The following is a 14,612-nucleotide window of genomic DNA, read 5'->3' on the forward strand; positions in this document are numbered from 1 at the left end:
TCCGTAACCAGGGAAAGTCAGGCTTTCCCTGCTTACAAAGAGAGGCCATGGAGATTTCTCAAGCCCTGGGAGAACTTGTCACCCATAGTCCTGTAGCATTAATGGGTGGAACAGTGGAGAACATGTTTTGCCAAGTGAAAGAGATCAGCTGTGCCAGGGCACATCTAGGTAGACATAATTGACAGAGCACTGTGGGGAAAGCCTAGCACCCCTCTCCTTTTATTATAGTTTTTTGTGTGCAACAGGTCACAATCAGAGAGCATTAGCAGTATGACACCTGTTTTGGTTGGCTGTAGGATGTGAGTGTGTGTTACAGAGCCTACGGGTATCAGCTCCATAGTTAAGGCTGTACTAAGTTTTGCTGGAGTAGTGGGACTAAAAGCCCTCTCTTCAGCACTTCAGTGATTTTGAAACTGGTTTTCAGATTTACCATAGGAACTCTGCAGAGAACAGTAGAATTTTCCATGGAGTATTTTAGAGGCATTTTTCTTAAAATACTCCATGGAAGTAAGTGGACATAGACAGTGGGGAGGTCTGCCCCCCAGCCTTGCAGCCCATGCTAATTCCTCCAAACTCAGACTTCTCTTTTTTTCTGACTTTGCCTTCAGTACATTCTACACTTTTTGCATTGGTTACTTTTGTTCCTACTTCAGCTTTACTTATCCCTCCCATCATGCCAAAAGTAGTAATGAGGGCTGGGAAATAGTGAGGGGACAGCAGCAGGATCCTCACTTGAAGCACTACTAATTCCTCTTCAGAGACAGTCTTCCTCTTGAATCCCCTGCTAACTGAGCAGAATTAGACTAGTATTCTTGGTCAGTACTAGGGCTGTGCAAAGCTTGGTCACCGAGTTTGATTCAGAGGAGATTCGGCGGCTGAATCTCCAAATCCAAATCAAATTGGGAGACCCATTAAAAGGTCCAAATTGAATCCTAAGCCTCCAAATCAATTCGGAAAAGATTAGGCTGGGGAGAGGCAGGCACAGCCAGCGACTACAGGTTTTCTTGTGGCTCCTCTGGCTGTGGCTGCCTTTCCCTGGGTGGGGGGAGCTGCAGGAGAAGCCCCCATGGCTGCCCCACCTGGCCCCATCCGCTGCCCAGCACCAGCCACCTTGCACTTCAGAAAAAAGAAAGGAAAAAAAAAAAGCCCCACACTCAACGGTTGCAGCAGGGGCTGTGGGGCCTCCTAGCAGAGATGCCCTGTACACACTCTAATCCCCAATCACCCCCCTCCACCCATCCCTATCCGTGGTGGCCCCCCTGCCCAGCCCCAGCAGTCCAGGAATAAAAAAACCCCCAAAAACTGCACTCGCCAGCAGTAGCACCAGCTGTTGGGGCTCTGGGGCCACGTGGCAGAGCCCCCATGCACAACCCCTGCTCCCGATCTCCGCCCCTGCTCAGCCCTGCCCCCAATGGCTGCCCCGTCCAGCATCCTGGCAATTTAAAAAAAAAAAAAAAAATGTAAAAAAAGCCCCGCACTTGCTGGCTACAGCAGTGGGGATTCAGGGTCTCTGAGATTATGGGGCAGTGGGGAACCCCCACCCACCTGGCACCCACGCGGCTGCTGCCCCATGGCGCAGGTATAGCATGGCTCGGCAGGGCACCACTCACTGTCTGGAAGCTGGGGCGGCTTCACGTGTCATCTGGAGCCCAGCAACGCTCAGCCCCAGCGGCCCCAGCTCCCAGGCAGCATCCGGCACCCTGCCAACCCATGCTGCACCGTTCCATGGGGCAGCTGCCACACAGATGCCAGGCAGGCAGGGTGATTGATCCCTGCTGTCCCCCACTGTCTCTATGCTGTCAGAGACCCTGATCCCTGCTGCTGCAACCAGTGAGTGCAGGGCTTTTTTTTTTTTTTTTTTTTTTTTTTTTTTAATTGGCGAGATGCTGGTGCTGGGCAGGCCTTCTCCTGCAGCTCCCCCTGCTTGGGGAGAAGCAGGCACAGCCAGAGGAGCCATGGGAGAACTTGCAGCTGCCTGGCTGTGCCTGCTGCTCCCTGGCTAATCAAAATCTTCGACTCAGCGCTGAATCTCCAATTCTGATTCATCCGAATCGAATGGGGACAGTAATTTAAATCTCTGTCCTCCAAATCAGCCGAATCCGAATCGAATACTTCCCTGTTCGCACAGGCCTACTCAGTATGACTAGGCATTTCCCCAGAGTCCAGGAGAAAACAAAGAATGCCTACTGATTGCACAGGGTGCAGGTGGAGGTAGGTAGACTGTGAGCAGTGGCAAGAAGTGATAAGAGGTGGAGAGAGTGTTTATTTCCCTGCATATTGATGGGAAATTTGAGTGCAGCTGTCTTACCTCCAGAATTAACCTACTTCAGGTATTTGTACCAACTTCAGTAGGACATTCCTCAAGTTAGTAGGCTAAGAATTTGTCTTACTTCTTTCATTATCTGCCTGCAAAAGCCATATAAACTGAACGGTGACATATTGCAGTTAGTGACAGTGGAGGCAAATTTCACCTCTGTCATCTGTTGCTCTGATTTAATACTGTCCCTTAATTAGGCCTCGCTCATTTTTCAGGTTGCCCAAAATCTTGATACTCATAAGATCACTGAATGATGATGTTTACAGCAGCTACATGCATGACTGAGCGTCCCCATTATTTTCTTCCTCATGGCAACTGTTTCTCAATCTAATTTTTTAAATAAATTGCTAATTTAGTTGCTAAATAATTCATGTGAGTGCTGTTTCAGGTTTACATAATACATTCTTAACTTTCAGCACAGTCCCTGTTGAAGTCAATGAAACTTCTTACTCATGCTGACATGAAGCATGCTTAACTTTAAATCAGGGCTGTCCAACTGGCAGCCTGTGGGCTGCATGTGGCCACAAGGGATTCATTTTCAGCCCCTGGGCTTTCACTTAGTTGCTGCTCTTTCCATTGCTCCAGCTTCAGCAGCAGCTAGTCTCCAGATTCTTCCTCCCTCTTTTAGCTTTCACCTCCTGCCCCCATCCCAGGGAGTGAGGCAGTGCAGTATGGTGCAGCATCATTTGCAGTGCTGTAAGAGCCCATGGCTCAGGGTACCCATGCAGTGCAGTGTGGCAGGAGAGCCTGCAACTGGGGAGCTGAGGCTGAAGCAAGAGTGGCCACATGCACAGTACAGCAGGGAGGGACATTTAAGCGGTCCACAGGGGCACATGGTTCACAGTGGTGTAGCTCTCATAGCAAGTGCACCCTGCTAGTGTGGCCATGGAGAATGTGACCCTGGCTACTTAGAAGCTGGAGAGCCCTGATTTAATGGGAGACGGGGGAGAGAGACACATAAGCAGCCAATGGGAAGGGGTATGTCTGAAATCCTACCACCCTCCTGCGCTTAGTCGCCTGAGTGTGCCTGGAATTCACAGACCTAAACCTACTTTAGTAGCCTAAGTAATTTCCTTGGAAGCAGACTGTTGGCTCGCTCTTTTTCTTTTAGATTTTAGAACACAGCTTCCAATAGTGATGCCACGAGGGAACGTCCTTTATGGACTGTATTAAAGCATTCACCCAAGAAGTGGGCCATTTAGGTTCAGTCCCTCTTTAACCTGGCTGGGTTTCAAATCTAGGTCGCCGCCTCCCAGGTGAGTGTCCTAACACCAGGCTATAAGCTAGGCTGGGCTGGGGAGATTCTGTCCTTGCCATTGGAGTTATGCACTCTGTAGAAAGAAATGCAAAATTCATGGAATCAGAGAGCCAGTGAGCAAGCAAGAAGCATAACTGAAGCCCAGTGATGAAGGCAGTCCCTGGGAAGGGAAGCCCTAGGTTCTGCTCTCTGCTCCCACACTGCTTATGTATTAAGATGTTGGCAAAAATACATAAGCAGTATTAAAAGTGGGGACTGAGGCATGGTCCCCTTGTCCCTCGACTCTACTTCTGGGAGAGTGCCCATCTCACTCGGAGCTGGCCTTAGGGGTGGATGACGTGGGTGGCCACCAAGGGTGCCATGGTCAGGAGGGTGCCACACACATATACAACATGCACATGTATGTACTTACATACGAGGAGCCTGTACTCACAGCACTGCCCTTCCCTGCCGGCCGATCTCCACTTCAGGCAGGAGGATCAGTGCCCAGCTTGCCCCCTGCTTCCAGCTGCTGCTGAGGAAGAACCGGGCCAGGCAATGCCCACCTGCCTGGCCCACCATGCTGCTCTGCCTCTCCACTGGCCTGTGCCCTGCACCCCTGTCCACCTACCTGTCTGCAGCAGTGTCACTGACTGGGGGGCACCAGGGGTCAAGTGCTGATGGTGAGGGATGCCAAAATACAAGCTTGCCCAGAGCACCATTTTCCCTAAGGCCAGCTCTGATCTCACTGATTTTACAGTATCAGGTTCCCTCCTGTTTGTTCTCTGGCCCTGTGAATCTTGCACAATGGCACAGCTTCAACAGGAAGAGACATCTTCCTCATTCCAACCTAGCTTTCAGTCTACCGTGAATTAGAGTGGGAGTGACCAACATTTGGCTTTGGGGTGCCATAACTGGCTCCGGCAGCCTGAGTGTCTGGCATGCGGCAGATTGTGGGGGAAACAGGGCAGCACAGTGGCAGATAGGGCAACAAATCTGGCAGGGAGCACAGGGAAAGAAGCAGAAAGCAGAGCAATGATTGGGCAGGGGGAGGGCCCTGGGCAAGTTTGTGGCATGTGTGCCAAAAAAGTTGGCCCCCACTGAACTAGAATACATGGGTTTGAACCCCTTAGGCTAAGAAGGGCATTGAGCCCTAGTCTTCTACTTCCTGGACAAGTTTTTTAACTACTAGGCTATCATTTAACAAGCGAGCACATCCTCCTACTCCTCCTACAACTGAGCTTGCAGTTGGAGGGGGCACTTAGTCTGTGAATCTACACAAGCCTGGTTATGAAAGAAATGATGAGATGTTTGACTTGGCCAAGATGGTGGCACCTCTGGGCCTATACAGTAATAGAGTTTTAGGCATCTGATTACCTTAACTGGTGAAACTTGGGGTGGTGTGTACGGCCTGTCAGGCTTCTGACCAATTAGGCGGGAATTTGTGGATTGCTCACATGAATTTAGACACCAAAATTCTGCACTTTAGATGCTTAAATTTTCTTTTTTTGAGTCTTTCCCTGTAATAAATTAGGATTTAGACAAGGTACTAATTTCCCCACCCCAATCGTAAGGGATTAATGCAGGAGTGGGCAAAATACAGCCTGTGGGCCAGATCTGGCCTGCCAGGCACTTTCATCCAGCCCATGGACACCCACCACTGAACTCTAACAGGCCGAGCCCATCTACCCACAATGGTGGGAGCAAGGTGCCCATATATACAGTCACCCCCAACATATCCTTTTGCCAGTACCACAGCAAGGACGTTTGGTGTCCAAGGCAAGCCCGCAGCAGCAGTCTGCCCTCTCCCTGTGCACAGATCTGGGGGGCACACCCCCCATGCTTGTCTGGGAGTGAATGTAGTGGCAGGAACCTCCCTACCCCCATCTCAGCGCCCCCCTAAACAAGCTGCTTGAGGCTCTGTCCTGCACCCTGCCCTGACTGGGCAGCGCCTATTGGTGTCCCTTCGCTTTGGTGCACGGGGCAAGTGCTCAGGTCTCTTCACTTCGGTGTGATGGGGCAGATGCAGGACAGGGGCAAGCTGCAGCAGGGCAGTGGCAGGGAGCTTGGGGCTGGGGCTGGCAGCAGTGTGGAGCCTGTGCCCAGAGTGGTAGCAGGAGTGCAGAGCTCAGCTAGGCAGCATGTGTGTTTGAGGGATGGTGGGGGGTGTGCTGACCTTCCACACATGCCCCCACATGCCATGCAGCCAGCAGGAGTGCTCAGGGTTCTCATGCCTGGCGCAGGTGCTGGCACCCAGTGGCACATAGCTCTGGCCAATGCTGCACATGGGGATAAGGAGTGCAGCCTACCCGGGCCACCTCTGTTGTGGGGGCTCTGCACAATGTGCCTGCAGCTACCACACTTGCATGCCGTCGGGGGAAGCCCTGCACTGGAGACAGCTGCCTTCTCCGCCCCCCTGCCGCACAGGTCCCAAGACTCTACCAGAAGTAGAGGGGAGCCCTACCCTCTGCTTCTCCCCAGAGTCACAGGACCTGTGTGGCAGGGGGCGGGGAAGGCAGCCGACTCCAACGTGAAGCTTCCCCCAGTGGTGTGAAAGTGCAGAGCCCCCGCGATAGTGGCAGGCCGAGAAGGCTACGCATCTCACCACCGCGCACCACGCTGGCCGGAGCCACACAGTTCCATGTGCCAGCACCTGCAGTGGGCCTGAATGCCCTGAGCGTGCCCACTGGCTGCTGCCACTGGCAGTGGGGGCTACACACCATGTGGGGGAGTGTGGGGGGGGTCTCCACACCGCCCATACCATCCCTCACACCCCACAAACCTCATTCACGCACACACTGCCCCAACAACCTCCCCTCATACACACCCTTCAACATACCCTATGCTCCCCCACATACACACAGCCACACCACCTACCAAAGCCCCCCACACTCCACCATACATACACAGCACCCACATGCCATTGTACACACATACACACACCCCTTACTGTTCCCATGCGCCCACCCCAACCATACCCCCCCACACAATATACAACAATAAGAATTTAATTTGAGTTATTATGCAATCCCCTCCGTATACACAATGCAAACACAAATCTTGGCAAATATTTTTTGTAATAAAATTAAAATATTTTATAGTAGGTGTTTGACTGTTCCAAGATGGCAACTCCCCCCTCCCAAAAGGAGTATTTTTGTGGGGCCAGGGGAGGGACTTCTGGTCCCAATCTGGTGACCAGGGGGAGCGACAACCATCAAGGGGTGGGCCTACAGGTGCAGCCCTCAACAGCTCACCAAAACTGATTAAGCAGGGCTACAACCAAAATAATTGCCCGACCCTGAATTAACAAAAAGTGGGAGAGTCTGATACTTGAAAGAGTGTGTTCTTTTTGTGCTGTATGTGAGTTACCACCCAGATTGTATTATGAAGTATTAGAGCTGACTCACCATCATCAAATGACCTTATAATGACATCATCATGTATTTATCAAGTGAAATCCTTGCTAGTTATGTTTGCCAATAATTTATTCTTTAAAAAGAAAGAAATCAATAGGTGGATCCAGTCAGAAATATACTTATTCGTTATTTTCAGTCTGTTCAAAGCACCTGCATAATTAAGGATAAATCCATATTTTAATTGGCTAAAATATGCAATCTGCCTGCTTTCAAGGGTATCCTGAATGAAGTTCTTCTCTAACAATGCAGGGATGTGTTATCATCCTGTTGCTCCAATAAGCATCAGACAAAATGATTACTTTCTGTCAGTCATTTGGTATTAGCAGAATGGCCATATTAATAAAATAAGCAGCACACTGCACCTTAAGAGTGGAGGCCTCAGAGTAGAGGCAGCAACTGTCTGCTCTCACTGATTCCCTGAGCACCTTCATGCCACTCACTCAGTCCCCCACCCTTTTCTAGTCCCAGTGTACTGCAGAGTTTGATTCTAGACTTAACCTTGAGAGGAAGCAACCTCAGCCTCGCTTGGAGGTAAGGTAGGGAGTATTGCTGAAAACACAGCTTTCTTGTGGCTTCCTCAGGGATATTATCCATTTCATTTTTACCTTTCTGGCTTGGTTCCTTTCACAGCCCCTTTTGATCTTACACTGTAGCAGGTAATCCAGAAGGAGCAAATGCACAGAGGTATGTGCCATATCCATAAAACAATAGGGATATTTTCCAGTTCATCACAAAAAGCCTCCCTGTGACTCCAAGGGTGGCATGTTACAGATGGCTAGAGTGGTGTTTAATTGCTGACTGAGAAGTTGTATCCAGCCCTCAGGTAATGTCTGTGGCAAGGGACAGAAGTTACACTTAAACTAGTTTAAGTGATCAAAAACTGGTTCAAATCTGTAACACAGTAGAAATTCAGAGCACTTAAACTACTTTAAAAAAGGCCTAAACTGGTTTAAAATAAACCTGGTTGGATGTTTTATTAGACTGAACTGATTTAAGTCAAACCAGTTAATGGAACTTATGTCCCAGATGCCCACCTGGTTCAAGTTAACTCACAGTCCTCCAGCATCCCAGGATATTTTGCAGCCCTGGGCTGTTCTGTCTGCTCCAGAGGAGCAGGGTTGGTCCTGCCCCTCTGCTCTGGAGCCAGAGCACTATCACTGCTGTGGCTGGCTGAGAAGGAGGTTCCTGGCTTGGCCACACTGGACCCTAGCCAGGGTCTGCCTGGCCACGGGGAGGCAATCCCTCTCAGTCTTCCCTCTCCCGCTCTGTTCTGTACTCAAGTGGAGAGCAGGGAAAAACATGGGAGGGGCTGCTTCCCCCAGGCAGACTCTGGATGGGGTCTGTGTGGGCCAGGGTAGGGGTTTAAAACCCCTCCTCCATCATACGCAGCAGGCCAGCTGGGTCCTGGGCACAACACCCTCTCTGCTTGAGCAGGGGAAAAACCTCTGAGGGCTTCCCTCCCTTCCCTTCAGCCAGGGCCAGCAGGCTGGGAGGTGTGTTTTAGCACCCTACAACTTCTGGCCTGAGCCACTTCAGGAATGTGGCTGCATTTCCGAAATCAAATGTGAATGTCTGTTCACTTGCTTCTCAGTTCAATCTATGCAGTGTAGACTAACCTACAAAGATTGGATCAATTCAGCCTTAGGCTCGTTGACTGCATGTACTTAGCCTGTGAAGCCCATGCAGGGCAGCAGTAAGGAACAGGAACCATCTGCTGGATCCTTCCACTGCCCGGCTTGCAGTGTATTGAATTTGTAGATGATTTTATTAGGCACATGTTGTTCAGCTTGGTCCTTGTTTTTCTTTAATTAGAGGTTCTGTTTAGTTTTTCTGAGCAACTAACTCAGTGAAGAATCACACATTAACCCTGACATACTAGAAGCCAGCACTTTTCTGTTACTCAGGGTTGTTGTATGAGACTCCATATATGTCTTGCAGGATGACTTTTAAGTGTTCTGCTACCAAACAGTTAATATTGCCTGTTGGTTTTGATCTTTGGTTCTTTATTTTTTAACCCGTAATAATCTTGTTTTCTTTTCTTCTTTTCCTGCTTCCCCTCCAGGCCCTTAAACTGACACGAGACATTAAAGAGAGAACCCTTTGCCAAATCTGCTGTCAGCAAGTGGACAGTACTGTTTACAGCTTATGACCTTTGTGAACCCTGCATAATTTTCCTAATGAAGCTGAGACTGTTAATGGGCCCCTTACCCGAGTGAAGATCCTCCTGTTTTGGAACTGAACTCATTCTGAAGTATGCAAAATCTTCTTTTTCTTGGATGGTCAAGCACCTATTGTGGAGACCGTGTTGAGCACCATCCTGTCAAGAACACACTGTATAGCCTTTACAGTAGTTATTTGTTATTGAGTCTGTGGTGTTTCAATATATTAATGGTTTATGGGATGTTTTAAGTTGGTGTTTATTTTCAGGGGGTTTCCCCATCTGCCCCCATAACCTCCAATTTGTTTATTTTTATTTAGATGTTTAAACCATTTTCTTTTTCTCTCCTTGGTGAATCTAAGATACAGCAGATGCACAATGAAAGTCCATGCTAATTACCATCACTTAACATTGCTTCCAACACCAACAGGTCCTGAGTATGCATCTTTTGCTACACCAATCAAGAGTGAATGAACTCCAGAGAGAGGTGATTTGTGTGTGGTTTTTCTTGTTTGTTTGTTGATTTTTTTTGCCCCCCCCCCCTCAAATCTTTTATTAAATATAAATGGTACACATCTGTTTTTCATAAGCTTCAAACCAGGGTTGATTATAAAACAAGGGAAACTATTAAGGTTGAATCCTGTCCAGTGCATCCTGAGCTAGGATGCTTTTCATAGTGTTTACAGATTCAGCACCTGATTTGCTGTAAAACAGATGAGTCTCACCTATTGCTTTATGTTAACATCACTGCCCTGATGGCTGCAGTGAACAGAGTTGGGCTATCTCAGCAGTTCGGAACAAGCTATAAGCTGAGTTGCCCACCCCTTGCCAAGCAAGTTGAACATAACCGGTGAGGATCTGGTTTAAAAAAGAAAAACAGAGGAAATGATAATGTACTATATCACAGAAAAGATACACTCACAGTGCACACATCAGCAGTGACTTGTAGCAGAAACCTCAGAAGTTCAAACACAAATCAATGCAGGGTTAGCATATTGCATCAGTGATTTTTCTTACAAACATATCCTTGATTATTTTTTTCCTTCTCACTATGCGTAATCCAATCTGTAAGAAGAAGCATGGAGAGGGAAAGGCAAGGAAGCAATATCATACAAATGGCTTTTCATGTAGGTGTAGATTGTAATTGGATAAACGACACTGAAAGACGAGGCAGTTTTATATATTTTGCTTATATGGGTTTCTTTTGTAAAATAAATAATGATGAATGAATAAAAGGTATGGTGCTGTATAGATCCTCTCTATAATCTGGAAATTTTGATTACTTTTTATTAGTATATTTTGGCGGGAGGGAGGAATAAAGGGGAGAAAACACCAATGGTACATAAGAACTTGCTATGAAAAAGCTCTGAATAGGACAGTGTATACATAATTCTCCAAAGTGATATATGAAGTTTTTTTTTCTTTGCATAAAAGCATTATGCATATAAATATATAAATATATTTTATTATGTACAGAAACAGATCATTATGCATGAATGTTAGGAAAACAAGCTAGCATTTTAACCCAAAGTTTCAGTGCATGAGTTCCCACTGACATATGTACCATGCAATGTGGAGTGACTCCTTTTGGCCACCATGCACACACACCTACACACAAGTGCACGCACAGAGACTCTTGCACCTGTACCCATTTGTGGGCCCCATCTTGCTCCTTACTTTTCAGTTTCCTGAGGTAATATCGGTGATATAACAGCTCCTAGTGTGATGGAAGTTTTGTTTTGTATTGTAACCTCCTCATGCTTGTGCTGTTCTATTTTCTAGATGAACCTGTTGATTTCATCATGCAGTTTACTGCCTGTGTAAACTCTGTGCAGTTGTGGTTATAGTAGACCCCTAGCATATCAACTCTTCCAAGCAGCTGAGAGTTTATCAATAAAAACAGCAAACCTTTCTTTTTTTAATTAAGGTGGTGTATTTGTTAATGGCAGATTCTAGTTTAGGGAATTTTCTTCATCAGAATTAACTAATGAACAATATTGGTGTCTCCCCTTGAGAAGATACTTCTTGTAGCCAGTTCCCCAAGTTGATAGTGTTGTCCTACAGTTATCTGTTTTAGGGGTCTGTTTCTCTTAAGAGTTCAGGTGTAGGTACCTTTTACCAAAGTTAGTATAGAGCTTCATGACAGTTGTTCATTGCACGCGGTGTGTGTAACGTTATCCGCCAAGTTTTTAGGTACATCGTTAAATGTGAGTTAGGCTGAGGGTATTTTTTCCATTTTTTTTGGTCCTCTATCACATTGCTCTAGTGGACTGGAGGAATTCTTTTCTTCAAGCCACTCCACAGCTGCTACTTCAGCACTCGGGCCACACTTAGCCTTTGCACTGCCTCTGTGTCCCGTCTGCAGTGAGGAATGGCTGGCTTCATTTCCTGGATCCCTGCTGTACAGTCACAGATTGCAAGTGAACTCTACACATTCAGATGTTCACCCCTGCAGCCCTCCCTCAATCTGCCCCCACTGCACCCCCCCTTCCATGTTTTGAAGGAGAGAGGGACTGAAGTTGGTGAGCAGAAATTGGTTCCAGATTTACAGTTGTACACAATCCCGCAATCTTTATTCAGTAGAAGGCTCCCCTGAAAGCCAGTGGAGTTATCTGCATAGATATGACAGAATTGAGTCATGACTGCCTACTGACAACACAGAACAAGTTGTGTTCAATATTAGGCCTGAGGGGACACAAACTAGTGGCTTTAAGTTTTTATAGGTATGGAAGCTAGTCTTGTCAAAAGGAAGGGAAGGAGTTTGTTTGAAAAGACTAGGCCAAATTCTGCTATGTTAAAGCAATCAGAATGCAGAATAACTCCACTGAAATAAGTGGAGTTAAATCTGGATTTACAATGGCACAGATGAGAGAATAAAATGTGATCCTCTCTGTTTAGACTATGAAGGAAGAGCAGTTGATTCAGAGGCAACCAATCAATGGCAGAGAAGCTAAAAAAAAAAAACTTTTTTTTTTTTTTAAATGATGGGCTTGATCCTACTCCTTCTGTATCTGATGGTGTCACTTTCCTTGGCCTGCGTAGTGTAGGTTGGGCCTCCTTTGTAGAGGAAGAGCCTGTACTTGCTGGGGAGAAGTTGACACTTATTAGAATTTTTCTGTCTCTAATTTCAGTGGCCAAAATTTTGAAACATAAGTGCCTCAAGTCAAGCAACCAAGGCTGGGATTGTAAAAGGATCTGGAGGAGTTACATGCTCTACTCGTTGCTTTTCAGTGGGAGTAGTGTACCTAATTTTTACTGCCCTGTTGGAAAAATTCCAGCCTTTAAATGTAGGTGCTTCCAGAGGTGCTGAATAATGAAAATTCTTATAGAATTCAAAGAGCCACTGTCAAGTATGGATTCAAGTGACTAATCTCACAAATCTGCATTTTTGAAAACTTTGGCCTTTGATTCCAGGAATGCATTTAAGGAGTAAAATTTTCCTCCTGTAATCATGTCCGACAGGTAGTCTCAGAAGAAATATATAGGACATTTGTTTAAATTCTTTGTTTAAAAAAGTTCTGAACAAGTCATGTTTATGCAGTTTGGACAATTGCATGCATCTGTTTTTATTTAATATTCTTTGAGAAACGTTGTCGTATTAATAATTGGTTATTGGCCACTGCCTAACTCCAGAAATAATTGTATGAGTGCTTTAAAAAGCAAAATTTAGGATCTGTATTTCTTAAAATAATGGCATTGCTTGGCAATCAGTCACCTACAATTGTTTTAGTACTTGGTGTACATTAGGAATGCCAACAGAGGTGAAGGGGGACCAGATATATTTAGTTAATATGGGTTGGAAAACAGGATTGTGCATTTGGCTTAATATGTTAAAACTTTTTTTAAAAGTTGCATGATTGGAAAAAATATGTATACAGTATCTGTAAAACTGTTTGATCTGTTTTTGTTTCAATCCATATACAACTGGAAGAATATTAAATTCACAGCCTTATAGTGCATGGCCGAATACAAACTGAAGAACTGAACAGTATCTATTTTCATTTGGACTATGTTTTACTTTCATTTGAAAGGAGACACTATCATGTTGCATTCTTTCTAAGGTTTTTTTATTAATAATAATAATAATAATAATAAAAAATGCTGCCCTGGATGAATATACTACCTTGCTACACAAAGATTGGAAACAAGTTTGTTTTGGGAATCTCCCCCTTTCCAAATGAAGTAGAGATGCAGTGCTTACTCCACTCGGTGTTCGTAGATATTGCCTTGTGTATTCCATTTTAAATTGTAATCTAGTTTGTAAAAGAGATGGTGACGCATGTAAATAAAGCATAATGGATCTCTATATTGAAGATGCAGCCTTGTTTTTATTTTAGTTTATTCTGATGCAGCCATTTACAGCTGAAAAATATGAAGAAAAACTGCAATCAGTGATGTGCCCAGATGTATTGGATTTTTATGGGGCCTAATCTACAGCCCATCTGATAGCAATGAATTTGTTTGTTTATTTATTGGCTTCACTGGCACAGACTGAAGAAACTGCATGGCCTAAGAAGGGAAACTGGAGAGCACAGACCAGGACCTTCTCAGTAACAATCTCCTGACTCAGGAATTCATTCCCACCAGAAATATGGCTAATCCCAAATGCAGCCACAGTTATAAAACCTTTTATATACCTCTTTGTCCAGTTGTCCCATTAACAGTAGGCTGTCATTTCAGGAGTTATTGCGGCTATGTATATCCCCGCTGGAAGTGTGCTAATCTTCAGGGTCCCCTCTCTTTAAGATCATTTTTCAAACTCAGAGCTTAAATATAAAAGAACTTGCCCATGCCCATCCTCACCACCAGCCAACTGACCTTAATGCTGCCCTCACCACAGCAGACTGCAGTCCAGGAGCTGATTGCTGATTTGTAGGGAACCTGGTTTTCTCTGTTAAAAAAAACGACCTTTTCTGATTAAAAAAAAATCTGAACTTCTCTGATTAACTACCCCCCCCAAATCTGCATTTTTCCACTATTAAATGACACCAAACTATGGGGAAGTGCAGCCACCCCAGAGGATAGGCTGGCAATCCAGGCTGACTTTGACAGGCTTACAAGGCAGGTGTATCAAAACCTGATGGCATTCAATGCCAAGAAACACAAAGTGCTCCACCTTGGGAGAAAGAATCCACACTACACTTATATGCTTGGCAGTGCTATGCTAGTTAGCACGGCATCTGAAAGAGACTTGGGGTCATAACTGACCTCAAGATGAGCATGACAAACCAATGTGATGTAGCAGCCAGCAAAGCAAAAAAACTGGCCTGCATCTTCTGATGCATCTCAAACAAGACCCAGGAAGTCATCCTCCTGCTTTACTCAGCCTTGGCGAGACCACTACTGGAATACTGTGTGCGGTTCTGGGCTCTGCAATTCAGAAAGGATGTGGAGAAGCTCGAGAGAGTCCGGAGGAGAGCCACGTGGATGATTAGAGGACAAGAGAGCAGGCCTTATGAGGAGAGGCTCAGAGACATGGGACTC

General features: G+C 46.0%; 1 protein-coding gene across 1 annotated transcript in view; it reads left to right on the forward strand.

Moving 5' to 3' along the window:
• The window catches only part of FOXO3 (forkhead box O3), a gene marked incomplete at its 5' end in the record, with an annotated part of 133,789 nt that extends 120,353 nt beyond the window's left edge, over positions 1–13,436 (forward strand). Inside the window, one exon of the mRNA XM_019538184.1 lies at positions 9,033–13,436. The remainder of the gene's footprint in view (positions 1–9,032) is intronic.
• Positions 13,437–14,612: the final 1,176 nt, after the last annotated feature.

Source organism: Crocodylus porosus, unplaced genomic scaffold, assembly GCF_001723895.1.
Source record: "Crocodylus porosus isolate Cpor-Errol unplaced genomic scaffold, CroPor_comp1, whole genome shotgun sequence".
Lineage (NCBI taxonomy): Eukaryota > Metazoa > Chordata > Crocodylia > Crocodylidae > Crocodylus > Crocodylus porosus.